Below are 27867 nucleotides of genomic sequence, written 5' to 3' on the forward strand. Positions count from 1 at the left end.
AAGTGACTGGACCCAATACAGTACTTTCTTGTAGCATTGTATGAACTGTTGCTATAGAAGTGTCTTGGAGTGCCCTGAGGAGAAACTGGCATCAAAGTCCCTCAACAAATCTGAAGATTTCCACTTCCAATATGAGAAAAAAATAAGGGGTAAATTTACTTACTGTGTTTCTTTGAAACCATCTTTTTTTCCTCCAGGTGAGCTATATGATCGATCTCCTCCCATCTTTGAGGATTTCCCCTAGTTCTCAACATCCCGCCTATTTTACCTGAGAAGACAGAGCTGTGTAGTTTTCTAGTAGAGTCCAGCTCTTCTTCCAGCCAAAGAAAAAGGGCCTACTAGAACAAGTTTAATTTAAAGACTTTGGAGTACCATAAAAGTTCCCATACTTGGGTGAATTTCTCTTTTGTCCCCAAAAAGGCTAATAAATATGATGAAAGCAAATACAGATTGTAGGTGTTGCCCCACTCCATTCCTCATTTTGCAGTACCATGCAATTCAGGCAGCATTTTTTACCCTGTGTTATTTTAGAGAGGCCAGCACCTGCAATTTTGAAGAACTTCAGACACGTCTTTAACCGTATGTGGAAAAGAAACTCTTAGCTCAGTTTGTTCTTTTTTACAAAGGCAGTGACCTTCAAGAAGCCTGAAACTTGCAAATGTATCTGAATGTATAATTAGATGTATGTGAAATGTAATTCATTTATTAACGTAAGCATTTTTCTGTATGACTAGCTCTGGTCAAATGAACCTGGCTTCCTCTAGCTTTAAAAGATAGAGAGGAAAAACACTCTCAGGAAAGTTTTCTTTCTAAACTGTCCATTAAAGAACTCCAAAATACTTGCTTGAGATATTTTGCCTGATCCTGCAGCCCACACTGTTGATAGGAGCATTAAAAGAGGGCAGCAGCCCCAACATCCCCCAGGAGAAAGGTTTTCATGGAGCTTGCTGTGCAAAGTGAGAACACAGGAAACACCACTGGTCTCTGCCTGCACTGCCACATTCCCCTGCTGCAAACCCCAGGGCAGGTTCATCCCACAGTGCAGAGCATAGCGCGGCACCCCATGGCCATGGCCAGCCCTGGCATGTAAGGGCAGTGCCTCACAGAGCTGCCACCTTGCACAGGCAGTGGGCTGGAGTGCTGAGCAGGTACAGTGCCAGAGAGACCTCCCTTATGCCATCCTCCCCAGGATGTGCCAGGTGTCATCGCCTCACACTACACTGCAACTGGCTTTTCTCTCCTCCTCCAGGAGCTGTGCAACAGCACCATCACTCCACTCATTACTCAACCATCTGCATGCATGCTCTTGGAGCCACCTAACTACTCCACCAAGCCCAAAGCAGCCTCTACATGTGCAGCTTAGCTGGACAAAGCAGTGGGCTAGGATTCTTGTAAATAATATCATCTTGTTTACAATACTGGAACTTTCCCCAGTGCCAGGGCAGATGGAGTAGATGATCAATGTTGACGACAGGAGCAGATCAAGCAGTGCTGCAAGATTGTGGTTTCTAACCACAATGCCAAGACCAGGACAATCCCATGTGTCTTGGACACATCTCCTTCTGTCCACAGCACTGACTTGCATGTTACTTACCAATTCATTCACAGGTGGATACAGACATGGAGAATTGTCCCCGAGATGGAAGGAATCCCAGCCACAGGCAGTGACCAGCCTGGCCCAGCCTGCTGAGCAAGTTGTCCTTGGGCTGTCCTGGAAGATGTTGTAGATGTCCCCCATGAAAGGCAGAGAGAAGAGGCAGCCCTGGAGAGAGGGGACTGAAAGAGAGAGAGGTAAATCAGTGAATGCAGGGATAATGAGTTGGTCTCCTCATTGCATTAGTTGTTTCTATGTGCAATATTACAATGCAAGAAAAGCCACAAAAAGCAAAACTCCCCAGACTTTGGTCCTTGTTCCATGCCTGTTCTAGAAAGCTCATCTTAACTGATGGTAGTCTGCAGTTACTGTCATTACCTGTTGATTAGTGAATCATTTTATCTACATGACTTCTGTTTTATTTTTCCTTCTGAAAGGGGTTCTTGTACGTTTTGCATACAGCACTAACTCTAGCTAGTCTTACCACTTACCTTACTAAAAAACAATCTATTAAGTAAAATCTGAAACTTGTACTTCTCAAGTGTGCCAGCTGTTGAATGGTCAGGAATATACTGTAATTCACAAGAACATAAACATTCACACTGCTGCCACTGTTGTCTCATGGACCTGAGTGTGAAGAACTATAATTATCTTGGCTTTGCATCTGAGAAGCTGAAATCCCAAAGTTCCAGTGGGACCATCATTCTCAAATAATAGACTAATAAACGTCATCAGACCATGTTGCAGTGTTAGTTATCTGAAATAACAAGCAAACAAACCTACTCACTGGTCAAACATCTTTTAATTAAAATTCCTTTTGTGAAATTTACCACAGCTATAAACCAGAATAGTAATTAGTAGTATGTCATAGACAGTTACTACTTGGCCATAATTAAAATAAATACTGCTTATTAATAAATAAATTGTCAGCTAGCCAGGTCTTTGATGCAATAACAGCTTAATTTGACCATTTTTTTCTTGTTTAAAACAAAGTATCTGAACTTAATATAACATGGGCAAGAATACAAAGAAAAAAAGGCTGCTGCTGGGTTTTCCCCTCTCCCCAAGATTGAAGAAAAATAATGAAAACTGAAATAGATAGTAATTTTTCTGCTCTGTCTCTCCACCTTCTCTTCAAGGCAAATGAATTGCCTCTAGCAGTAGTCATCATGCGGCTCTGGGGTTTTTGTATGATGGTACCAGGCTGTGTTTGCTTCAGTTACATTTGACAGAAACTTCTTCAGAAAGAGTCATCTGAAGAAGAAAGGGATATGGAAATGTCATGTATTTCAAAAGAAATGAAATCTTACAAAGAAGCAAAATTACTTGTCTTACTTGAAGTGGAAGCAGCTACACATGGGAATGACACTGTTCCTCTTCTGCAAGGACCTCAGAGCAAGGTTTCCTCAGCACTGAGCCCTCTCTCAGTTTCGTTATCCAGCTTTATGCATTTGTCCATGCTTTCTAGCTAAATCTCCCTTACATGATGCAGTGGTGGCTGTGAGTTTCATCCTAGGTTTTCCTACCCAGACCCTCTGCACTCTTCTGGCATCAGGGCTGTGAGGTAAAGGCAGATATTTTGCATTGCCTGGTGCTGCACAACCCAAATGCTAGTCTTTCCTTAAGTCCAGTGGCATTGCCAGTGCCTTTGAGACTATGGCAAGGCCTAAACAGAGAGCTGGCAAACACAAAAAGCTTGATCCAATTCATGGTTTCCCATTCAAACAACTCACACTAGTAACATGTGCTGACTCAAGAGAAGGCAGCTTGAGTTTAGGAGAAAAGCCTGGAAGCAAATGTGCAAATTGACACAAAAACTAACAGGACCTTGGTCTGAACTGGAAAGCCTGAGCAATTAATGAAAGCAATTTTTAAAAAAAGAGCAACCCACTCAGTCACGTGCAGTCACACCCACAGTGACAACCACAGTAACTTTGGGGTGAAAGTGGCACCTGGGCTCTCCAATCAGTCTGACAGGGATGTGTGTCTTGGCTTGTTTGGTTTCAGTGTTATCTTACTAAATAATCTGAGAAATCTAGGTGGGGGGTTTTTTTGTTGTTTGTTTTGTTGTCGGTTTTTTTAATTATTCTTCCCCTTGGTTTTCTTTCAAGATGTAATACAGCCTGGTGTTGGAGAAACAGTGACAATCCACAAGATACCACACTGAAATCCAGACGACCACAGCTCAAGACTATGGGAAAGGCATTTTTGCCTGAATTGAGACTCAGCCTTGCTTCAGTAATGCAGCAGCACCGGTCCCAGGTTTCACTGGGCTATGGCAAGTGTATGACCCATTGGGCACCCAGATAGCTCACAGGAGGACACACATAGGTGGAGACTGATGGCTGTCTGCATCAGCTGTGTGAGACTACCCAGACCTCACAATAACCATTCCTGGGCATGACTGTATTTTCCAGACACGGTTATTAAACTCTAACCTGAGACTGTAAGCTGGCTGTTGGGTTTTTCATTTGACCACTTCAACCTTCTGCAAGTCTGCCCTCACTGCAGAAGCATGTGCATGAAGGGGACTAATGATGACAAACACACAAGTAGGCCGTGAGTGCTAAGGGTTAAAGGTTTGTGAGTTTTTCTGTAAAATACATATTCCCTGAGAAAGCAAATGAGGACTTGCATGAGTTGAGAAAGGTGAGAGGTACAGGTCTTCATCAGCTCCAACCTGAAGGAAACTGGAAGGCCTCCAGTAGGATTTGCTGTTCCTTAAGGACACTCAGTCACAGACTGCCAATTTCAGTGAGACACTAATACTTCTAATGAAGAGCAAGAGTCCAGGGACCAGTTCACATAAAATTGCAGTAATTAGTCACAGAGTTTAGAAAGGAAATGAAGACCTGGGAGGGGGGGGGGTGGGGGGTGGGACACGGACAGGACAGGATGACAAAAAACGACCCAAACAACAAAACCAGGCAATAATAAGTGAAGGCCTGAAACTGAAGAGTGTAAGAGTCACCCCAGGCTATTTTAGAGAGGCCACTGACAAATACAAACTAATGTTATGCAAGGAAACTGATAAATACTGGCAATAAATTTGAGTAATTGTTCACATTAAGATCTCCAAAAAGTAATGAATGTAAATGCACTGGTAAAAGGCTAGTCATTGATTTTCTTCCAAAGACCTTGTAACTGACCCATTTTCACATGAAAACAATCACGTGAAAGCTAGTTTATTAATTTAAGATGCCCATGCTTTTTGCTTAAGGAAACAGAATCCCAAGTTGGACTGCTAGAATACAAAGTATTTCCCTCTGTCAGGCAATGAAGGGGGGGGGGGGGGGGGGGAATAAAAAAAGAAAAAAAAAAAAAAAGGAAGAAAGAAAAGGAGAGTTTAAAAGCTACAAAGACTTTTTAAAGTAGTCATGGCAAGGTCTGTACAGATCATCTGCGGTAAGATCTTGACCTGCCAGCCACGAAGTTGACCAGTGACGACTTAGTGTTACCTTACTTCTGGTTTTGGTCCCTAATCCCCAATATTAAGAGAAGAAAACAAATAAGGCTAAGAAGACAAGCATAGTGAAAAAGTTTAATTAATTTTCAGCAAACATGACAAACATGTCATGGGTCTTTGGGCCCAACATCACTTATTCTCAAAAGCTTAAGTACCTGTTCTTGATAACAATGTTTTTTCATCACAATATGGGACTGCAATGAAAAGGGAGTCATAGCCATGTGAAAGAGGGAGTTCTAGTGCTTCCACAATCTACTATTAGACTAAATGAAAATCTCATTTTAGCTTTGACCAATCAACAGCACATGTATTTTAAACGTTAAGTTTATTCTAGCCCATGGGCCCCTTTTCCTAAAACACTTGGCTAGAAAGAATTACCGAAGCCCTATAAAAGGAGACAGAGAGAAAAGTGGGAACCTTCACTGAGATTCCCCATGCTGCTTAACAGAAGAAAAATCCTAGTAAACCTTCTTCCCCCACAACTCGCTTCACTAATAGAAGGGCTAGGTTTGATTGAGCAAATACAGTAATACTGACAGAATACAGCTTTATCAACAGCAAAAGGTAATAACTTTATTTTGCTCTATTATTCTGCATATGTGTTTACATAGCTGCCTGAAGCGGTTCAAAAATGAACCTCACACATAAAAACAGGCAACAGATGGCATCTGATGGAGATGGCAGAGGAAAGCACATTAAAGAAACAATTGACTCCAGCAAATATTAACAAAATAAAGTCACTTTTATGTCCACGTATATGTATTTAGTTATATAATTAGTAGTATCATGGGTTCTCATTTAGGAAAAACACCTTGGGCTCTCAGCTTGAACTTCTTGCCCTAAATTTTGCTGGTAGAGTTATTCCACACTAATAAAAAGAGGTCTTTCTGCTACTATATTTTATAGACCCTGCAAACAGTCTGCAGTATTCATTACATCTTATTTCCATATTCACATGTCCTGAACAGAAATCTGAATCATGTTCTCAGTCAGCTCTTCAGCTCCCTCACAGCTGTGACCATTGCTCTGTCCCTGGATCCTCTCCTGCTCTGTCCTTCGGGAAGCATAGCACAGTGAGCAGCAGAGAGTAGAGATGATCACCCAGAGGTCTCCTCTTTCATTTATCTTACACACCAAGAAAATCAAGCAGGGAGGGTTGGTGGTTCCCTTCTCAGGTGAGGAAGAACGCCCTTAACATAGGGAACATGGACGTAACCATGGATGTAAGCCATTGTTTGCCACACAAATGCTTTAGGCATATTGCTTTTACTCTGAAATGATTATTGTTTTTACCAGTTCACTTAGATTGAAAACATGGAAATGAAGGATATTCATCTGGGCCCAGAAATGCTTCTATAAACATGGTCTTTGACACCTACAACTTCAGATTTTACATTTATTTTTTCCTCCTTTCTACGTGTCAGAAATTTGGTGTTGGGCAACTGTAATAATTCTAAAAATTGGGGGGAAAATCTGCTATGTAAGAAAGGAGGAACAGATGGCTTAGAAATTCTGGACCATTGCTTTTCATTATCTGACTATGACATTTAATTTACAAAAGGCAAAAACAGAGGAGTGGGATGAGCAACTCAGACTTGAAGACACAGAAAAGGATTACAGGCAATTGTTTAAACCAAGGGATCAGTCTCTTTTACTAAAAGCACATGTCCAGAAAAGATCAATGTAGTTCATCATTTAAGAGTGCTTTTGTACTTCTTGGGATACTGTGTTCCCTCTTAAAAGCATTTACAAGTAATGCTTGCCTGAGAAAGGCATCATCATTTTCCCTCTTGGCAAATCATAATCAGGCATTGATTATTTGTACCTCCAGGCCCCTCCCAAATACAGCAAGTCACATACCCAGGGCATGAAAATATTATTGACAGAAAAATTATGATAGAAGTGTGCCATTGGTATCACCGACCATCACTAACATATCAAGCCTGTCCTCCACTCTCTTTCATAAAGAGGGACAATTGTCTATCAGACTCAAAATCTTAAACATCAAGACACAAAAGGTCTAGGCAATACCTAAAAGCCCATAATAGACAGCTTTTTTTCTCAAGGACACATAGCTTTTTTAGCACAAACATTAAACACAGGACAAAGACATATTTTCCCAGGAATTAGTCCAAGTCAGTAACATGAACTTTCCAGGTATTTAGTGATCATCACAACCATGCCATCTCTGCTCCAGAATGAAGGCACATGTCTTTGCTCTCTCCTTTTTCAGGTTCAGCACAGCATAGTGCACATTTCAGCAGCTTTCCATGGCACACTTTACACTTAAAGCAATTACTGTAGACACAACCAGAAGATACACAAGATCCTGTGCTCCTTACTGTTGTATAAAACCCTATCAGAGCAAATATACTATACCTTACTTCAGAAATTAGGATAATCTATGCATTACTGCTAAAGCTCAAAACGCCTGCTCACACTAAGGCAGGGGTCCTCAAACTAGGGCCTGCGGGCCCGATACGGCCCCCCAGGGTCCTCAATCCGCCCCCGGTATTTACAGAACCCCCCCGCTCCCCCCCTGCCGGGGGTTGGGGGGAACCAAGCAGCCGCAGATGACTGCCTGCCACTGCATCCGCGCGCCGGCCCCCTGGTTAAAAAGTTTGAGGACCCCTGCCCTAAGGCAATGATTATTCCCCAGCTGGAGATACAGCTGCAGCACTTGTAGCTGTACTCAAGCTATCATCAGTGAAGTTAGCAACAAAGACACAGACCTACCTAAAATTTCAATACTGTGTAATCTGTCAGGTTCCCTGGAGGATGTTTCTAAGTTAGAGTACAATTTTGTAGCTATTAATATCCAGGTTAGTTAAATTAAAGCTAGCTCGTGTACAACTGTACATGCTGCAATCACACTTTCAATCACAGGACAGAAAATAACACAAACAGCTAAAGAGCAGATTTAGCAACAAACCCCAAGACTTTTATGGGCACACCTGCATGCACAGGCAAGCACAGCTGGTTTCAGCATCACCTGGAGGACAGCCAAGACCAGCCCACACACCATGTGAGGACACGAGTGCTGTACTGTAGCACAGCTTCTCCCAGAGCCCCCCTGAGCTGCACTGCACAGCAGAAGAGCTCACAGCCACCAGCACAGGCACAGACTCAATGCTCCTTGTTTCTGAACAGGACAGTTTTGTCTCAGTGCTGGAGCTACCCATCGCTTCCTAGGGTTCTGCAGGGAAAACACAGCTGACATTTCCCACATGTGACTGAAGGGGGTCCTGGCACAGGAATGAGACCCTTCTCCATAGGAGAAGGGTATGAGTTACTGCTTGGTTAAGAAACATTTGTTATAGCACTGATTTGTTTGGGAAAATTATGAAATCTCTCTTGTATCTCAGTTTCCTCACCTGTAAAATTAAAGTATCTACCTAAAAGAAGCACAGTGTTAAATCTAAGCAGCACTTCAGAGATTAAAATCTTTAGGTAGGTGCTTATTAAATATGAGGAGCAGGTAAAAATGCACACAGAACAATTATCACCATGTGCCTTCTGTGGATTTTAACGTGTCTTTTTTCTTCTAAAAGGTACATAGAAATACAGTTTGGGTTCAGTTGATGCATGTAAATGCTTAAAAGGATTAAAGAGTAGGGATTAATTTGAATTCATTAACAACAAAAGACAAATCTTTTCATGTCACTATCTCTGGCAACTGAACTAGTTTAAGAGGTTGCCAATTTCTTCTGCCCACTTTTCCCTGGTCCCCAAGCTGGGTTTATGCAGCCAGTTTGAGGTGTGTACTGTAAAGCACGGCCAGTGAAACTAGCTAGGTTAAATTAAAAAAGAAAAAAGAAACAAAAACCCACATGTGCACATACCTTCCATTCCTCAAAAGGAAAGATACGAGAAAAATTAATCCAGATCAACTCACTAACCTGGTTAAATGAGCAGCTTTGTAAACACAGTGACATAGTTGGGAGACCTGAGCTCCCACACCAGTTTAGCATTGGTGACATGGGAACACTGAGCTACATCCTAACTTACACTGGAGAAGCAGACTGGGGAAACACACGATGGCAAAAGGCTCCTGGGCTGGGTACAAACCTGTCTTCTAATTTTGTAATTTTTTTTTTTATTTTAATTTTGATGAAATCCTCAGATGTGTCAGTACTGCATGGCTAGGTCCATATGTTGACACCCCTCTCTGCTGTCCACCAGTCCCCACATGACTCTGTGCAGTTGCCCCACTGTGAACCTCAATAACAAGGAGCTGCACAAGCTGGGCAGTCAAACACTCCTGCTTGTAGGGAAGACACCAAAGCCAGAGCAGTTAGGTATACCACACTTCACATTAGCTATAAACCTGCATGCAGACACACTACCAAATAATCGTTGGTTTCAGGCATTTTGGCATTTTCTTCTGTTACTATTAGGCAGGTAGGGTCAAAACACTGGTGCCGCTACAGCTGCTGCCCAAGGCTGCTGGTCTCCAGGTGGCTGGATCCAAGAACAGCAGACAACAGTTGAAAAAGAGTCTTGCCTTTGTAACCCCCATTTTGGACATGTAAAGGGCAACCAGTGGGTTTGTACACATATGTCCAAGAGCATCCTGTGGCTCCCCAGATGGGGAGCTGGGTCATTGCCCCACATCTGCACCCAAAGGCAGGGGTATAGCATGGTCCTAATTGCACTGTGAGCACACCATCAAAAGCAGGCAACCTGGGCCAACCCTGAATTGCATGTATAGAAATGTAAGCATGTTAAAGAGTGGAAAAAATGCTGCAATCCAGGTGAAGCTCTCAGTGAGGAAGCAGTGGGTGTCTGAGATCCCGCTCAGCAAAGCCCTTCCAAACTAAGCCAAGACTACAATCACTGCTTTCATCTCATAAGGTACTTAAAAATGCACTTAATATGCAGGTCTTGTCATAGTACACTAGTTTAAAACTCTAAACCAACATGCCCTATGAAGACCATTGGTCAGGCACTAGTCAGACAAGAAGAGCCCTTTCCCAGCAAAAGAGAAGGCCCATTCAGGTTGTGATGCTATGCCAGTTTTCAGCAATAACGCAACTTCCAGAAACAACCTCCCATCGCTCAAAGTTAACTCTGGCCTGGGTGAAATTTCATCATGTGAAATGAAACTGTGAAGACAACCACTGAGACATCACAAGAGCCAGTTAAAGCTGGCTGGCACAGAGTTATGCAGATTCTACAAGGGAAAGCAGTAACTTTTCTGATACTGCTAACACTGCCCCACTTTGCTTTATTTTCATACACCTATTTCATCAAAATAAACAGAAGATCAGAAAAATAACTGAGGTGCATTTTCTGCAATTGTTAAACTTTTAGTTAAAACACAGCCTAAATGCTCAAGAGAGGCCACATAAAGATAACCTGGCTTACTGTCAGATCTCAAACCGTTTCTCCCCAGCCCCTCTCTCACTTGAAGAACCTGTGTTGACCCACGGACCTTGTCAAAATCAACAATTTGATAAGCAAAGCTTATATGTGGTATTAATCAGGATGTTTCTGTTTACTAAAAAGCCACCAAGACTTTGCATATATATTTATACCCAGTGTAATTTATCTTTTGTCTGGACTATATCTGAACTTTATTTCCATTTTATTTGAATGGATTTTATTATTAAATATGTGTAATTATAATTTCTATTATTTATATGTATATATAAATATATATATATAATAATAAAATATATTAAGCATATATTAAATATGTTACTTGGAATGCTAACTGAATGTGTACAGTGCTTTCCTATTTAATGTGCACTTTGCTAATAGAATGAGAACCAAGTTCACATTAAAATATCCATAACACATTAAACTTCATGACAGGAGAGGCACCAATACATTCTCATCAGATGCTAGAAGCTGAGTAGATAGCACAACAAGGTGCCATTTGTTAATATTTATTAGTGAAGGAGAAAATTAACTGCTCCAGATGGCATCAGACTCCCTTATTCCATTTTGTCTCATCAGGACAAGACAGACAAAAACCCCTTTGAACACAAGTTTTTTCAGCTTCTTACACTAGCAAAAAGAAACAAATCTTTCAGCCAGTAGAAAGTAATATTTGAACAACTATCTGTCCTAGGATTTATGTTTTACAGAGGCGTACAGCAAACAATGTTTCATGAGTACTGCATCTGCTTAGGGAACCTATTCTCGGCATTTCAAAATTAGTCACCAAATGGCACAACACATTGCGGTAGACTTCAGTGAGAAGTAGCATGGTCCCCCACGCAAATCACTGAGCTGCAGCTGCAGCATTATGAATCTCATTCTATTTTGCCATTTAATTATTGCATGGACTTCAGCAAGGTGTTTTAAATCTCTCCTTTTATTTCTGCTCACACATTTCTTTATACACACTGTAGAGGTGGCAGGGTAGGCGGGTAAAGGGTAATATAATGGTAGATAATGTTTCTACCAGGAATAAGGTTTCACTTCTAGAAAAAAAAAAAAAAAAAAAGCTGTCAAAGTGTAGCTTTTGTAGAATGGGAACTGCTGTCAAAGCACATTAACATATACCAGCAGTGTGCCTTGCAGTTCCAAATTTTTGGTACTATGTTTATTCACAGTACTCCTCTTTCCCTCAGGTTTAGGTGTGCTCATTAAGAACAGGGTCCAGGGGTTTTGCTGTTCCTTATCCTGGGCATAGGATCTTAGAATAAGACAGATAAAATAAGCTTGACCCAGGTAAGACAAATTGTCCTAAAAATGGCAAAACCCAAGTCCTGCATAAAAAATCTACCCCCTACCAGACTGCAAAGCTTCTCTGAAGCATAGAAACCTTAAAGCTGTTTTAAAATGAAAATTTCTAGAGACTAGGACATGTTTTTCCTCTGATTCATACTTTGAAATAGCTTTATTGTTTCATTTCGGAACTCTCCCCTTGACAATCCCTGGCCAAAAAGCCAGATTGAGGCAGACATCCAGTGCACAGTATTTCAACACAGAGAGTTAAATCCCATGTGTTCATGACAATTACTAGTAAAGTGTCGTATCTGCCCCTGAAAATAAGTGTACTGCCATTCACGGGATAGCACAGAAAGCTTTAGTGTTCAAAGAAAAAAAAAAATTTCCCAAACAGCAAAACAGATCTTAACACAAAGTATTAATTATTTTACAGCCTGAATTAAAATTTATCTGAAAACCTTTTAGAACACATTTTATTTAATAGGGAAATAAATAAGCCATCTCTCCACTTCTGCATTTTACTCACACTTGCAGACCCAAAACAACAGCAGAAAAGCCAAGTGTAAGACTGTTAATTAGTTGGACATGTGTTTTTCACTTGATCTGAATTTAGACAAGAATGCACATTTTCTCTTTTTATGCCAGAGTACATTTTGTCCATATCATTGCAGTGCCAACACAAACACACTCTTAAGTATCACTTAAGAGGGAAATTACATGCAACTTTAATTTCCATGCACCTTTCAAAAGCACAACTAAACCAGAAAACACCACAGCAACAGGAACACAAACCATACAGCCAAGAAAAAACACCTAGCCCCTAGCTATTTATAAACGTAATAACGCTTGAGCACTAAGAAGCAAAAAAGTCTGTATCTAAATGCAGGTACCAGCTGAATATCATAAAATGGCCATTGCTAGAGATATCAGCATAATTTTTCATAGGACATAAGTACATAAATGGCTTAAAATTATTGTTTCTTGCAATCTTTTTTTTTTCTAAGTCAACACAACAAAAATAGTCCCCATATCTCACCATCACACTTTTCTAAGCAATGAGGCTTTCAAGGGAGTGAATAAAAATTTTTCAGGCTCACAAGTTCAGCAGGTGCAGGGCTATCTGCCTTTTCTCCTTAACTAATCAACATGAACAGCTTGGGGCAATCAAGTTTCCTACAGATAAGGAAAGAAGTGAGTGGATACAGGAGTTTGGTTGCCCTTGCTAGTTCCTAGAAGAGGTGCTTTCAACAGCTAGTACTCAAGGTTCATGTTGCCCCTGAGAACATGATATTTGGATGTACTTACCCTCGCTATCATCGCAAAGGTGTTTAGTTTTATCTATTTCTATCCATTTACTACAAACAAGTACTTTTTGTCTCTTTTCTGTGCCCTCCCCAGAACTCTTCCATGTGACACTGAAAGTACCTGGTTGTAGTTCAGAAGAACAGATTAGATCATCCTCCTGAGCCCAACAGCTCTACTGTAACAGTGGAGAAGCAGCATGGGCAGGGAGGCTACTTACAGGTAGAAAACCCAAAGGGATGATTTCCCAAAATAGCCACTGATGGGACAAGCACGGGTTGGAAACATATGTTGTTCTCCAGTGGCTGGAGTTCATCAAGGTTTTGTTATTATTTCTTACAACAGCAGCATTCTGGGGATATATGACTTAGTGGTACCATCTTCTCCTAATACCAAAAGCTAAGGAGAAAACCCCAATCTCCAGTTGCGTACAGTAGCTTGGACAAGTGCAAGACCCAGCCCCAGCTGCTGTTCTTCCCCTCTGTTCCGGAGCACAATAGGCACAGGGAGAATGCATCTAGGATAGGCCAAAACAGGTACTTTGGATGAGTCAAGATCCAAAAGCAGAAGAGGTGTCCTGAGTATAAAGTTGGGATACTTTTGGACATTTTTGGACATACTATTTTGGACATAATAATCACTTTGGTAGTATCATGGTCTCTGGTGACAGGGTCAACTTCATAGTCCTTAGGGCTTCCCCATGTTATTCTTTCATTATTTTACGAAAATTTTGGTTAAAAGTTGTTATGGCTGTGCCACCACACATATGGTAGAGACTGGTGTGTGACACAATGAACTGCTGTGTTGTGCTGGACTCTGAGCAAGAAAAAGTCACCATTACCACTGTCTCCATGCAGTAAAAAAAGGCTTCCTCACAGAAGTGAGCAGATACTGCTGCCCTGAGGCTTGCTTTCACTGCCGACCCCTGTAACATTCATGAGACAACAGTATTCCACCATGAAGTGCAGCACAAGCATCTGCAAGGACTTAATTAGAAGCAAGGTGCTATCCGGGGCAGCACTGATTCAGCCATGCCTTCAGACTTCACAGATTCTGCCTTTGACAGAAAGTCCCAAAAGTATCCAATTTTTCCATCTTGGCACAAGTATTTAATCTAGACTGATATCTCCACTCTAGCACTTATTCCACTTTCCATCAAACTGATTTAGCAAATTACAGTATATATGATAAATCTGGTTCTTCTATTGCACATTAGGAAAAAAAAAAAAAAGAAAAAAAAACAACTAAAAGGATTTTCATGGTAATTATTGTATGATTAAAGTATCTAGCTTATCATCAAACTACATTTACCTCCTCAAGAACAATATTCCTCCTGGTAGAGGATAGTAACTACACACATAAGACTTGCTTTCTTTTCTTTCCTCCTCATGCAATGTCCTGACCAGTGATATGCAAAATCTCTTCCTGCAAAAGTAAGGTAAGGTCTACAGTTTAAAGACACCTCCTTTAAATTACTGCTTTCCCCAGGCATGCTTCAAAATTTATGTGGTAATAAGATATAACTGGTAAAGTTCACTGAACAGCTTCTTAGGGATGGGTTCTGGGGATCCAGAATATTTGAAGTCTCTTCAGAAACTCCTCCAGTTCTGTGTAGATTCAATGGAGTCTTGTTTTCCCACAGTTACATTTGCTTAATAACAAAATCTGAGATTTGACTTCAACAACTGAAACAAAACTGCTTGTGTTAAAGGAGGGGAAAAGCACTTTAAACTTCTTTCTAGTCTGAAAGTTCGGTGACGTCAGCGGGGAAATGCCAGTGTAAGCTTGTTTGTTTCCTCTGAAACCTTTCTCTAGCAATATGAATAGGCCAAATTTTACTAATATCAGTATATTAGTCAAGAGTATAAGTATACTTTTTAACTACTTGTGTATTTTGGAGACTGCATCTGTTAATGCTGTAAGGATCTTCTGGTCCTAGTAAGCTGTAATTTAATGTAAATTACCAATTTACAATGTGCTTGAGTTCATGTTTTCCAAACAGCAAAAAAGATAAAAGTCAAATAATTCATTTTGTCCTAATGTTAGTCTGTGTTATCATGTAGTACTCCTCAACCACTTATATATTACATAAATATGTAGCTGTAAGCTTAAAACAAGAGATTAAAATAGTTCTCAAATTTATTTAATAGCAGAAAGCTCTCCAACCATAAATTTTTGATCTATTTAAAGAGTAGCATGTTCTTTCTTACAGGGGTAGCATTCTTTTGAATCAGAGCTCCTTTTAAAGCAATCAAAGAGCTCAAACTTAATCAGAGCTCCTCTTCTGCAGTGGTGGTAGAAAACAGTCCACCAGGGTCCTGCTTTACAGGAACATAAAATAGTCTGGGCTAGCCCTCCAGCATACAAAACTCCATTTGGGCTTTAAATGAAGCTCTGCAAATAAGCAGAAAACTTTCCATTCCTATTAAATGCAAGTTCCTGTCCCATCCATGCCAGACAGTACTGGAACTTTCTGTATTTCACATCCAGAAACAGCACTTCTCTACAGGCAGATCTGGTGCAGCGCATCTGAAACAAAGTTCCTTCTGCAGTCTATAGGAAAACACTTCAACAAGCACTTGAAGATCTGAAAGGCAGGTGACTGTGATGACTTCAACTGTGATTAGCTATTTGCATAATTAGCTTTACTGATCATAATCAATTTATGCAAAAAACAGTGTCCTGGATGTCACAGTCGCTCCAGGGATAGTCTATGTGGGCATTGAAGGGTCAAGTACACATTCCTGTTTCCAGGAAAGACCAAAATCAGGGCTGTTCATTAGGGTGAGGTTCACTGAGACCCTAATCACAAAAATAACTTCAGGTCTGGCCTCACAGGTCCCATCCACAGCTCTGTGTGAGGTCCTGATGCTTCATCTGGGACATGGTTATAGTGCAAGGTGATTACCAAGTGTGGCCTCATGGAGCATCACTGCCCAAAGCCACCAGCATAGCTAATGCACCATCTCCCATCATAGTAATTTGTACTTGATGTCTGCTTAGCTAACTGCTCCACTAACTTCAGGTGTTTGCATAACTGCACTGGTTACAGAGGCCACATGATTCCCTCAGGACAGCTGACAAAGTCCTGCTCATACAGGAGGGAAAAAAAATAATAATTAAAAACATCCTAATGAGATCAAACCTCAGGGCGTTTCCCAGTCTAATCTCTTTTACAACTGCTAAACATGACAAGATCATAGAATAGGAACGCAGAATCATAGAATAGTTGCTTCTAGGAGGCGATCATGGATTGCATTGCTTCTAGGAGAATCTGCTCCATGATCTTCCCAGGCACAGACCCAAGATCCTAGGGTCCTCCTTTCTATCCTTTTGAAAATGGATGCAATGTTTCCCTTTTCCCAGTCACCAGAGACTTCACCTGACTGCCATGAATTTTCAAATATAACAGAGAGTGGCTTAGAAATACATCAGCCAATTCCCTCAGGACTCAGGGATGCATCTTATCAGGTCCTGTAGACTTATGCATGTTCGGGTTCCTCAGGCGGTCACAAACCTGACCTTCTCTTGCAGTGGGAGGGACTTTGCTCGCCTACCCTCTGTCTTGCAGTTCATCCACTCAAGAGGTGTGGGAAGAGATTCCCCGTGAAGACTGAGGCAAAAATGTTGTTGAGTACCTCAGCCTTCTCCTCTTCCATTGTTACCATTTGCCAGTCATGATCATTGGGGGTACACTTTCTTTGACCTTCCTTTCTGGTGGACATACCTATAGAAACCCTTCTTATTATTCGTGTCCCTGGCCAAGTTCAGCTCCAGCTGTGCCTTGGCCTTCCTGACCCTATCCCTACACAACTGGGCAGCATTCCTATAGTCTTCCCAGGATACCTGTCTCTGCTTCCACTGCCAGTATCTTTCTTTCTTACCCTTTAGTTTGACCAGCAGGTCTCAACTTATTTATGCTGGTCTCTTGCCTTCCTTTCCTGATTTCTTACACCTGGGGACCAGGAGCTCTTGCACTCTATGGAAAGAATCCTTAAAGATCTGCCAGCTCTGTTCTTCTCTCTTGTCCCCAAGGTCAGTTTCCCAATGGGTCCTATTGACTAACTCCTTCAACAGATGGAAGTTTGCTTTCCTAAAATTCATGGTCCTGGCTTTACTCTTTGCCTGTCCCACATCCCTCAGGACTGCAAACTCCATCAAATTGCTTGATGCAATGATGCATGACCACTGCAGCCCAGGCTGCCTCCGATCTTGACATAACCAATTAGCTTACTTGTATTGGTGGCCAGCAGGTCCAGTAACACATTCCTTCTGGTAGGTCTGTCTATTACGTGGCTCAAGAAAGTATCCTCAATGCACTCCAGGAGTTTCCTGGATTGCTTACAACTCTCTGTGCTACTTTTCCAGCAGATGTCAGGGTCCTGAAGTCCTCCAACAGGGTGAGAGGCTGCAAGCACAATGCCTCCTGTTGCTGGAGTGAGAAGGCTTCATGAACAGGCTTCCCTTGATAAGTGACCTGTAGTAGACACCATCCACAAGGTTTCCTTTGTTGCCCTGGTCTCCAGTTCTTACCCATGACCTTTCAGCTTGTTCATGGTTATTCTTCAGAGAGGGGTCTTCACACTTTGTCCATTTCTTGCCATAGAGATCAATCCCTCCACCCCTCCTTCGTCATCTGTCTCTTCTGAACAGCTGGTCACCATTGATAGCCATGCTCCAGTCATGGGATTTGCCCCACCAAGTTTCAGTAATGGCAACTAGATCTTAGCTTTCTAGCAGCACAGTGGGTTCCAACTTCTCCTGCTTGTTTGAAGATTGTAATGGGGAGGTGATTCACCTTTCTGGGAATGGTCTCTACCTGCCAAGGAGAAGTCCATCAGGACCTAGTGAGGTGGAAAGACCTGTGTCAGTGACTGGAACTCTCGACAACAGGCTGGAGAGAGTAGTCCAGCACTTCCTACTTCCTTATTTATTCTCTGAGAACTCACAGGTCCAGGAGAACTCACAGGTCCACGTTCATCTTTCCAAGCATTATCCTTTCAGGTCAGTGGTGGTGAGAAAGGAACTTATGTCCTTGGTGTGTAACAAGACCCTTCTCCCTTCCCCTCCAGCCAGGACAAGCACGGAGGACAGCCTGTCTCTAGCTGCCCTGCAGTTTCACTTGGAGGCAGCATGAAAAATCCTCTCAGACACTGGCATGGGAGTTTTGCTCAGAGCTGTGTTGACAGCAGATCTAGGGTGAGGAGGAGTTTCCCCTGGGTCACCTTGAAAGGGAGCATAAGAAGGATCAGCAACGTAGTGTGGCTAAGATATTGCAGCATGTTTTGCCCTGGAGGGAGCAGATTCACAATATCTGTGGCATATTAATCTCTCTGGATTCTGCACAAGGCTCACCCTACAGTATCCTAAGGCCTGAAATAGCTTATTCCTGCTTCAGTCTCCTGTTTCGACATAAGGCACATGAGGAAAAGTTCACAAGGTGCATCAGAACGGAGGTGCTCTTAGAGGTACCTTGCCATTCTCGCTGGTGACACCCCTTTCCAACTCTTCATACACTACTGGTCATTAAACCTTAAGGCATCAAAGAAAATAAGAAAGGGAGGGTGAAGTTTCTGGGGCTTGTTTGGATTGGCCTTCTCAAAGCAAACAGTAAGAAAGAAGTAACTTGATACAGAATTCAGTTACATTCCTGGAAAATAGAAACCACTTAACTATTTTACAGGGCGGCTGTTCCACATTTTGCAGAAGTTTAGCCCTAATATCTATGGCAGTTATGGCAAACACTGCCTTGTAAGCAAGTCTATCAACTCCAAAAGAATAGAACAACACCACATTATCTTCTAAAACCATCAAGGAAAGCAAGAGTCTCTTATATTTGCTTGAACACAGGCAAACACTTCTCTTTATTTAACATAGATCTAGTCTTACAGTCCAATTGTGAATGCCTTCCTGGAGAACACTATGTGCTATTCAGGACACAGAGCTCCTTAAAAGTTTAACAAAAACCTTTTTCATGGATTTTTTTCTTTGACTGAAAACTCCCTGCTGGGGGCCATAAAGGTTTGGTGGGTGGATAAAATGCTCAATGCAAAAGAAAATGCTAAACATGTGAAAGCAAGAGATAGACAAGTTTCCAATTTGTCTTACAAAATTCTCAACATGTCACCCATTTAACCTCCAAAATATTTGAGGGGTTTGCTTATTCATAGTCCCCATGCTTTTCTACAGCTTTTTCCCAGTTGGCACTGATTTAACTTATAAATTTAAATACTGAGCTTCAACCTACATGCACAAACACAACTCCCAAATGAATAAAGAGCACATTTCTTCAAGGGCAAAGCAAGTGGGATGAACTGTCCTAACACAACAATGCAAGCTTCTGCATTTTCCTCCAGTCTGGGGTCTTGTTGCACCTCTCTATAACCCAGCTAAATTTGATACCTTGACAAAAACATAATCTACCAAAACAAGTCCAAGGTTTTCTGCTCCTTGAGTTGAACTGATGCATGAGAAGATGTTCAGAAAGAACTAGGTCTGTACAGTTTGCAGTGAGGCTTGGAGGGACAAGGCAGGGAAGATCTTCCTCTCTAGGATAAAGCAGTTTCTTCGGCTGTCTGGTAGAACTGCACTGTCCCCATGTGGATATAGGTGTAAGTAGCTTTGTGTCACACTGCAGTAACATTTCTCTTATTATCCATAGGAACACGTCTGCCAGCACTAGGTACCTTCACAGCACTATAGCTGAATCCGTGCAAGATTTTGGGACAGAAAACACATGTAACACAATAACCCTGCTCTTACAATTGTGAAAATACAACCTGTGTGTGAACCAGCCTTTACTTGCTGGGATTAGCAAATTGCAAAGAGAAAGTGATTATTACTATTGCACAATAATTCCTAGATGTGTCACTGAAAATGAACACCAAAGCTCCTTTGAGGACTGCTTTGAGGCCATATGAGAGGTTTTGTACTCATACTGCTTTGTATGTGCCAAAACTAACTGTGTGAGTGCAGGAACAGTAGTGAAACCTCTCAAGAAAATAAGTACACATCTTGCTAATGGCACTAGGAGAAGTAATTCATCATGCGTTGTTCTTGTCTTCCCTTCTGGTGAGGATGCTACCTTCCACTTTTTTTAACTGTTTACTTTTTCTTCTTCTTTGTTCAAAAACTGGCATACTTTGGTTAGATGCTTGGTGAGACGTGTGCACAGAATTGAATTTTGATGTAATGTGTTTGTCTCAGTAGCCCCTAGATGCACATTTTTATGCTAAGAATGTCCAAAATTTTGTTTACTCTTTGTTCTGTTGCGCTTAAGAGGGTATCAATCTCTGCAGGACCCATGAAGCAGTCCTGCTCAGCAGAGGTAATAAAAAGCCAGACAGCTCTGTTCTGATTTAACACGTTCCAAGAGGTGTTATTTTCATTTCTGTATATGGGATGGTAAAGAGGAAGGAGACAGAAATGTGTGGGTTTATGTGGCTTTGTTATTTCAAATACTCCATGCTACATCATCTCAAGATTTCCTTGTTTCTAGCATGCTGACATTTCACTACCTACAATGAACAGGAAATCAGCAAGAATTATTCTGTTTACTTTTAGATGTGGAACACACGTTGCTCATACTTGAATGGCAGCATCATAAAAACATGTGGTAGTTGCAAAGTTTGACTGCGCCTTATGAACATTGACCTCAGCCTTTTTAATGACAACTATATGCTATCGACTGCATGTCACTAGACTGGCATTTAGCCAGGATGTGTTACAAAATGAATGGGAGCCGGAGAAGGAGAGTGGAGACAATCATTCCCCAGTGTTTTCAAGATTGGTACCCGTGTCTTCTGAGATAAAATACAGCTCAAAAGTGATACATTTTGAGGTGCAGGATGAAAGTGGAGAAATAAAGAACAAAGCACACCAAACATTAAAAAATTAATATAGAATGCATACATGATTTGAAGACTGACTCCTGCATTGCAAAGTCTCTGTGTTAACCCTATTGCTAGCTAGATAGTCATTACTCAGAAAACTGATAGTAGCTGGTATTATAAGGGTCTGTTTCCTCTGCTCTTCTAAATATAGCACAGCTGAAGATGGAATGGCATGTAACATCTCTATTCCGGAGGATGTGGCTGCTATGTATCTTTCCTTATTGTGCAAAAGAAATCCACATCTGAGAAGTCATTCTGGAGATTCATAATTGTATCCAGATGATCACAATTTGGGGTCTGATTTTTCCTGTCTTCACAATACATAGTACTTTAGTCGTTCCTTAGGATTATACTTCTGGCGTTCACAGTCAAGAGTCCAGGCATCTACAAACTGAATTAAATCTCAGCTCAAGAGTAGATCTGCAAAAGTGCCAAATCTGGTTTCTAAACTTTCATCTCTACTTGGGATTTTCAACCATAAACCAATCCACCGTGATTTTCTACCCAAGATGATAGATATACTAGATGATGAACCTAGTGAGTTAAACACTTGGTCCAAGTTCCTATTTCAAATCAAGTGAAACAAGGATTTGAATGCCGGCTATGTGTACCTAGTTTGAGTGCATCACCTATCAAAAGACCAACATATCTTCACGTGTGTTCTTGGCTGCACAAATCTTGGATGCACAGATGCTGTTTGGGAGCTCAGGGTCTTGGTGCTGTAAGCATGAGAACAGTGAGCTTGGGAATCCTGCACCAGAGCCTTCATCAACGGCATTGTGATCAGATACACCAAGAGGGGGTCACATCTTTCTATGTTAGCCCACTGGCAGAAAATTTAATACCTATAAATTAAGGAGAAGTTAATAATACTGTTTCTGAGAAAGAAATTGTTGACTAAATATTAGAATTCCACATTCAGCTACCCACTCTGGCTGTACCTACTCTGGCTTGGACATAAAAAAGCATACACAGAGTACAGATGCTGAAGTGCTAGGAGCACTGCACATCTATTGAAACAGGGTTAAGAAATCATCTCTAAAACCTAGCACCACAGTCTTGCTACAGGATATCCTGTTTCAGATATTGCACTGGTGCTGCTAAGTCATGGCAACACTGTGCTAAAGTGCCACCCTTCTTTTTCAAAGGGAAGGTTGCATTCCTTTAAAAACTGCTTAAGAGACACCTAATACAGTATGGTTTGCTTTTATTATTCCAACTATGTTTTCTCCGATTGAATGACAGCAAAATTCTGACCAAGAGGAAAGACTCAACACTGCTGATTTGGGTGATAACGTAGGATCCATTGGGCAGTGGTTTAATTCACCACCTTTTCCTAGTGACCTTTTGTGTGCTCCCAGATTACGTTCTTAAACCTTCCTTTCCTACAGCTCCTTTTATATAAACTTCAGTGTTGCCATTTACCTGTGTATACTGATGATTACCCACTATCCTTCTCTGAACACACATATACAGGCAGATGAGCACTCAAATGCTACTATAGTGGAGGCTATTTGGGAGCTTACATAAAATTGGTGTAAGCAAGAGAAGACGCCTCTTGTCCTTCGCATAAAGCATGCCCTGCAGGACTATGGGAAACACTGGCAGGAGAAGTGTTACTTCGCTTAAAATTCTTTAGTTATTTTAAATATATGCAACCTGAGGATAATTTGCTGCTGATGGAGCTATTTTTAATTGGTGCAATGGTGGCAATATTGGACTATTAATCCAGTGTCAGGAATAGCTGTTGTTCCTGTAGATAATAGGAAGAAAGACCCCACAAGATTCTACAATACAAGACTGCTGGTACACACAGCTGTTTAGGTACTGGAGTCTTTCTGAAGTGCAAACTAACAAGAATTCACTAAAACAATGTGTTTAAACTAGATTTGCGGAGGGGAAAAAACCATGTTTTTTGCAACACAGAAAAAAAATACTTCTATATAGGACTGCTAATTCATTGCATTCCCTGGGAAGTTGGACCTCATGGCTGAACGATTTCAAGAGAAACAACTGTGGGAGTAATAAAAAAAAAGTATTTTTAAAATACTTCCAAAGAAACTGTATTCCAAAAAATGAGTGGGAAGGTGTCCAATATCAGTTACCTAGATGGGCAGAGTGGAGCCAGCAAAAGAGAATAAAAGGGGCTTAGAGAAGTTACAAGCCCAATTTGAAGTGGCAGAGACTGCAACAGCAGCAGCAGGCATCTCGAGGCTCCTGCAGCAGCCGGTGCACCCATGGGCAGCTGCAGTGCTGAGGGATGCCAGGGAACTTTGCTACTGGTGAAAAGGAGTCATATACAGCTACAGCAGAGATCATTTACTGACAGAGTCCTCGGCTCCAGAATGGACTCATGTGAGCCTCCTTTCCTACTGGGACATCATTGAAAAGCAGATGTGGGAGCAGATGATCTGCTCCCTGTATTGAAACAGCTGCCTCAGCCCCTATCCCTGCTACTTGGTTTGATCACTTCCTTCAGACATGTCCCATATATAAAATGCAGTTAGCGTTAAAAAGAAACCTGTAATGCTGGTGGAGGCTTTGTGTCTTTCCTTCTACACTCCCCCCAGCTGGAAACCCCATACTGGAGAGAAATCGAAACGGTGGCAGTTCTCTTCACAACTGATTTTGACATGAAGATTTCAGTTAAAGAGGACAAAAATGCTGCACACTGTTGACACAAGCAGAGGAAATAAGAATAAGAACAAAACAGGCAAGGGACCATTTTGGTTATACAAGCATACAGGCTGAAGTACAGGCAGGACAATAAGTGAGGAGACAGGACAAAGAATGGGAAGGTTAAAGCAAAACAACGCAACCATGTGAGACAGAGTCATTTAAGAATTCTGCAGCCTGTTTGCAAAAAGAAGAAGGATAAGAAGAAGATCCTGGGAATGACACTATAGTCCATTAATTTCTTTCTAATAAATCTGTTGTGTTGAAAGTCACCTCTTCTTTGCCTTTAAATTCAGCCTTCATCTTCTTCCTGCAGCATCCAATATTAATTAAAATAAAAAAGTATGTGACACAAGAACACGGGGGAGAAAGGAGGGCAAATTTTGATTATAAATTTTTTAATCCCTCACGCAAGTTGTTTGGAGGCCTTCACTTGCATCAATACCAACCTTCTTGCAGAAGAAATAACTGTTTGCTTCATCTCTAAGTCCTAATTGCTGTAAAAGGATTTTAAAAGGTGTTCCTTTTGAAGTGTGCGTTTACATTTTGGAAAAGAGTAACTCCTGTGCATAGCCCCAGTAAAACAGCTAATCTTCCAAGCAGCTAGTCAGATAAATTCTGTTAAATCCCTTGGCAACACCTAGAAGCCCCAGTAACAAATGAGCGTGAAACTGCTACTACTAGAAATGCACAGAGCCCAAAACCAGTCCCTTTTCTTTACCATTTGAGTCTGCATTGTAGGTTGTAGGCATTGCTCAGTATGTTTCTTTCTATTTTTCCAAGCACCTAGAAGAAAGGGTTAAATTGAGGATGATGGAACTTCTGCCATTTGTCAGTGCAGTCCCTAAAGAGCAGGGGGCTTTGGCTGTCCAGAGCATCTGGTGTGCCTGATCACCTCAGCCAAGGAATACAGTACTATTTTCGAGCTCTTCTGTATCACTTTCACACAGGATAAGACAATTCACTGGAGTGCAGGGCAGCAATTCCTGTGCCCTCAGATGTGCCAGTCCCCAGGAGGTTACAGTTCAGACTGAAGTGTGGGACAGTGGGAAGAGTGAAGCTGGTATGCAAGACAGGGCATTCTCCCACAAAGATCTTTTTCTTTCTAATCATGCTTTATCTTCTCTGCTCCTTTATTCTTCTGCAGGACACCTATAGAGCAGTATACTTTCCACACGCTGCTGAATTCATTTAGGCAATCAGTTTTCTTGTCTCTGCACTGTTTTGGTTGCTGCTAGAGGTAGAAAGGCCAAAAGGCCATGAGAAAAATTACTCTCACAACATTTCAAGCATTGCTAAAACAAAAATGTATTTACATTTTTGAAAATACTTACCCTTTTAAGATGTCTAGTCTGATTTTGGGGGCCTAAGTTACATAAGTCAGTCAGGGATATTTTTGTCCATTCTCTTCTCTTAATACTAACATGGAGAACAACTCCCTTTTGCTGTATGCCACATTTATCTAGTCAATACAAGTACAAAGTGGAGCAAAACTGAATGAGAATGACTGAGTTTTCTACTAGTTTCAAATTGGTCTTAAAGCAAGACAGCTGCTGAAAGACAGTGAGAAGCCAAATATATGGGGATCTGTTCATACTCCTTAGTATCTCTGTGCCATGTTTAACCTTGAAGGTCCAAAAATCATATAAAAGCAAGATACTTGTGCTTACTAAAACTTGTACAAAGAAACTTTTATACTTACAGATACAATATAAAAATTAGGTGAAGTAAGGTAGGGGAACTGCCACAGGGAAAGGAGAAAATAAGAGTTCTGGTCACAGTTCTGTTCTTCCCCACTGCAAATTTGATCCTTTTCCATAAAATTTGTTAAAGGCATTCTCAAAGAGCAATATGTTATTCATTATGTACCCTGTGACCTCCTGCCATGTCCCCTTTAACAGAAAGCTTTCACCAAAGAGGCAATTTAATTTTCTAAAGCCATTTACTTTTTTTACACTCCCTAAAATGAAGCATGTTGTTTTAGGCACATTGGTGCAAAGTCTGGATCTGTTTATTAGACTGAAATTAAACATTTCAAGTCTCCACAAATAAAACTATTTCAAGTTTTGGCAATGACTTTGGGTGAATAGGAAGGGGTTTCCTAACCACAAAAAATGTACAAGTAGTTACTTTAATCTTCTATAAAGTCAGAAGCAGTTCGTGTGTTGTAAGAAAAGCCACTGCTGGCAGATGAATAATTGTTTAGTTCCCTCATCTGTAATTACAAGCATGATTCAAACAAAATGTGACCATGTCTAAAGGCCGAAAATGTAATAACTGAAAATTTCTGAAGGATCACATTTACTCAGTTTTAAAGCCTGCAAGTTTCCCTGACAGAAAACCCCTTGAAAGTGCATAGGTGGGGTAGAGATGCAGATAGGTTAGGCATCCCAGCATGCAGCCCTTGCATGTGCCATTGAGGTGACATGTGTGGGTTTCCCAGGGACGCAGCCACCCCAGCACCAACAAGCCTCACCAGATGCCTGGTCTGGGCAGGGAGGAGCATCTGGGGCTGCACGCAGAGACTTCCTGGGAGGAAATGGGGACCAGATGAGTAGTGCAGAAGAAACCAGGAAACCGTTTGAACAATAAAGTTAATATCAGTGAGGATGACGGCACAGATAGGCCACCCGCTCTGCTCCTTGGGTGCACTTCAGCAACAGGTGGAAGCCAAGGGGAGGAAAGGAGGAGCTGAAGGAGGATCTCCTTTGGAAGAGGCTCTCCTCTTTCACACCTGGTAAATGATTTCCAGGTCTGCCCTGAAGGCAGAAAAGAAACATCATGGTGGACAGGTCTGGACCCTGACTGCAGGAGTCTGGGACACCTCTAAGGTGTCTCGAAGGAGAGGCTGAGGAAGTGGAAGATATTGAACATCTAGGCTTAGATTAAAATCGTAGTTTACAATTTATTTTATCTGCTTTCAGTCCTGTAAATAAAGCCTGACTTCAAATCTCATTGGAAACCTTTTCTGCTTTCTTTTACTCTCAAGGACACTCTTGTAAATCCAACAGTGGACTGTCTCCATGTGGAGCAGATGGAGGGGACAACATAGCAAGGGGAAACACAGACCACTCAGAAGGAGCTGCACACAGGACATGCATTGTGGGAGGCTTAGGGCCAGGGGAAGGTTGCCTGCCAGCCTGCCATGGACCACTGTGCTGCAGTCCATGTACTGCAAGAGTCTGAATTGCTCCCTGCAAGGAGTAATTGGCTGAGAGAGAGCCTAGGGCCCTCAAAGACCCCCAACACCACAGCCACACTCATCTTCTCTTATCAAAGAGAAGTATAAGACCAATGGACTTAGCTCTGAACATGTGTTAGGGAAAACTGAGCCCATGCATTTCTCACACATACGTGCTTCCCCACACTGTCTACACTAGTAGGTTTTGAAGAAGAGAAAGCCTATAGCTGGCATTCAGGAAAGAAAACCTAGCTTAAAAGTGACTCAGGTGGCTTTCCTTTTTATTAAAGCTACAGAATAGCCTAGAAAAAGTGGAACATGTTTGAACACCAGAGGCAACCCTCTGTCCCATAAGCCCTTTCTGAAGTCCATGTGATCATCTGCTTATTCCATGTAGATATACCACCTCTCTCAGGGAGCTCCAGCCTAAAGCAGAGACAATTCTTTCTATTGCATGACTGTTCCCCTGGGATATAAATGCTAAACCTCTCCCAGTGCTGTATGACAGTGCAGGGTTGGGAGTGGGGGTGTAAAAAAGTAAAACAAAGACTGTAAAGCTTGTTGAGGTTCTGTTTTACAGAAAATCTGTCTTTCTCTACATTTGAGGCTTGGAGGAGGTCAGATTACTACTTCCAGGCTAAGCTAGCCAAAAATATTGATAATTCAATATGAAACAGGCTTTCTTTTATGGTAAGGTCAAATACACAGCACTTTTGTGTTCCCAAGAAGCAGACACAAGAAGTGACTTCAAATGTGTAGATGCTCACTGATACGTTATGTGATTTAGCATCAGAAATATAAGCTGAACCCATAGCAACTGGATGCAAAGCTAATAGTCCTGTTCTATCTGCCAGAGTGGCTCAGAGACATGGAAGTCAATTGGCCTTCACCTTCCAGAAACCCAGAGCATCTGATGTGTGCTAGAGTTTGGAGAGGTATCAGGGCTATAAGCAGATCTGAGCAGGCCACTGCCTTTGGGAGGAAATAGACCAGGAGATCCCCCAGCTCAAGACAGAAGTACTCAACTTTTCTCTTGACTACACAGAAGGTTACATCGATCACTGTAATGCAGTAA

The sequence above is a fragment of the Falco naumanni genome, chromosome Z (genome assembly GCF_017639655.2).
Source record: "Falco naumanni isolate bFalNau1 chromosome Z, bFalNau1.pat, whole genome shotgun sequence".
Taxonomy (NCBI): domain Eukaryota; kingdom Metazoa; phylum Chordata; class Aves; order Falconiformes; family Falconidae; genus Falco; species Falco naumanni.